The following is a 2,652-nucleotide window of genomic DNA, read 5'->3' as shown; positions in this document are numbered from 1 at the left end:
GGGCTGGAGAGATGGCTCAGCGGTTAAGAGCATTGCCTGCTCTTCCAAAGGTCCTGAGTTCAATTCCCAGCAACCACATGGTGGCTCACAACCATCTGTAATGAGGTCTGGTGCCCTCTTCTGGCCTGCAAGCATACACAGAGAAAGAATATTGTATACATAATAAATAATAAATGTTAAAAAAAAACCTTCCTCTTAGCACTACTTTAATAGTGTCTCACAGGTTTGGGTACGTTATGCCTTCATTTTCACTGAATTCTAGGAAGTCTTTAATTTCTTTCTTTATTTCTTCCTTGACCCAGTGGTGGTTCAGTAGTTCACTGTTCAATTTCCATGAGTTTGTAGGCTTTCTGCAATTAGTGTTGTTGTTAAATTCTAACTTTAATCCATGGTGATCCAATAAGACACAGGGGGTTACTCCAATTTTTTTTTGTATCTGTTGAGGTTTGCTTTGTTACCGAGTATGTGGTCAATTTTAGTAAAGGTTCTATGAGGTGCTGAAAAGAAGGTATATTCTTTTTTTTTAACACTAATTTGTATTTATTTATTTATTTATTTATTTATTTATTTATTATTTATACAGTATTCTGTCTGCTTGTATGCCTGCAGGCCAGAGGAGGGCACCAGACCTCATTACAGATGGTTGTGAGCCACCATGTGGTTGCTGGGAATTGAACTCAGGACCTTTGGAAGAGCAGGCAGTGCTCTTAACCACTGAGCCATCTCTCCAGCCCCCAAGAAGGTATATTCTTTTGTGTTTGGATAAAATGTTCTTCTGCTTCTTCAGGGTTAGGACGATCAACTTTTTCTGTTGTGTGACCACTGGGTTCTGGTGTTACCATGTTGCTTTTTAGGTTGTTGGATAAATTCTTGCATTGGTGCCTACCTATCTTTCCCTCAGTTGATACAGGCACTGTCTTTGTGTCTTAGTCCAATCCTTGCAGCGGCTGTCTGAGTCTTTGGGAACTGTTCTTGGTCTGTTCTGTACTGTCACTGTCTGAGTCTCAGGGAGTCACTGAGGTCTCTCTTAGCCTGCTCTCTTGGTCCACTCTGTGCAGTCACAGCTTGTGCGTTAGAGTTCCTCTCTTGGTCCTCTCTGCAGGAAATTCTCCTGCTGCCTGGCTAGTGCTGAGGCAGGTCAGGGAGAGGTCCCGAGTTCTGCCCCACTATGGAGGGTCTTGAGAGTGGGGTGCTCTTCTGGGTGGCTGGTCCCTCCCCTCTTGGTCTGCTCCGTGTTGTAGCCGGCTATGTTCTGGAGTTCCACCGAGGTTGCAGGAGTATAGGCAAGTTTGGGGGTGAGATGGGACTTGTAACTTGTGGGGTCTGGTGGATGGGGGTGAGCATTGGGGCAGCCTACCTGCAGGAAACTCTCCTGCTGCCTGAGTAGAGAAGCTGAGGTAGGTGGGAGAGCGGCCCAGGGTTTTTCCCCACTATGGAGGGCCTAGAGAGTGGGTGTACCACCAGGTGGCTGATGACTCTCACCTCTTGGTCCTCTCAGTATTGTAGCAAGCTGTATTTCAGAGTTCCACCAAGGTTTCAGGAGGATCGATTCTTTCTTTCATTTAAAAACAATTCCCAGCTGGGCGCGGTGGTACTCACCTTTAATTCCAACACTCAGGAGGCAATGGCAGGCAGATCTCTGTGAGTTCAGACCAGCCTAGTCTACATAAAGGGTTTTTAAGACAGACAGGGCTACACAGAGAAACTTGTCTCAGAAAAACCAACAACAACAATAATAATAGTAAGAAGAAGAGCAACTCCTAGTTAACAAAGAGGAATGTTTCTATTTTAAAGTTCTCATTGAAATTCAGCAATCTGGGGCAGTGATGGTGCATGCCTTTAATCCTAGCACTCAGGAGGCAGAGGCAGAGGCAGGCAGATCTATGTGAGTTCAAAGCCAACCTGGTCTACAGAATGAGTTCCAGTACAGTCTCCACAGCTACACAAAGAAACCCTGTCTCGAAAAAAACAAAATAAAATAAGGTTAAAAAATAAAAAGTAAAACAGAAGTTCAGCAAGCTGTTGGGTAGTGGTGGCAGCATTTAATTCCAACACTCTAGAGGCAGAGGCCGGAGGATCTCTGTGAGTTCAAGGTCAGCCTGGTCTACAGAGTGAGTTCAGGGGAGCCAGGGCTACACAGAGAAACCCTGTCTCAAAAAAAAACTTAATAAATAAAATTCAGCAAGCTAGTTTGTTTACTAGATGAAAGTATTGGCTAGATGTGGTGGCACATGCCTGTCAAATCATCACCAAAGAGGCAGGGGGATCCTGAGTTCAAGGCCAACCTGAACTCCATAGAGTTCCAGGCCTGCAGGGCTGCACAGTAAGATGCTGTCTCAAACAGGTATAAATTGCAACAACCCAAAAAATAAAAATCAAGTCCGTTAGATCTTTCTGGTCCCAACGTCACTGTTTTACTTTTTTTGTTTGTTTGTTTTTGGTTTTTCGAGACAGGGTTTCTCTATGGTTTTGGAGCCTGTCCTGGAACTAGTTCTTGTCTGTTTTACGTTTTAAGCATTTACTATTTTTATTATGTGTGTGTGCACCCGGGCACAGGTGGGTGGGGAGGACACAGCTATGACGTTGTGGAGCTGGAGCTCCGTGTGTGTGTGTGTGTGTGTGTGTGTGTGTGTGTGTATGTGTGTGTGTGTG

The sequence above is a fragment of the Alexandromys fortis genome, unplaced genomic scaffold (assembly GCF_014885135.2).
Source record: "Alexandromys fortis isolate MF-2015 unplaced genomic scaffold, M_Fortis_MF-2015_v1.1 scaffold_382, whole genome shotgun sequence".
NCBI classification, from domain to species: domain Eukaryota; kingdom Metazoa; phylum Chordata; class Mammalia; order Rodentia; family Cricetidae; genus Alexandromys; species Alexandromys fortis.
This window is presented reverse-complemented; position numbering follows the sequence as displayed.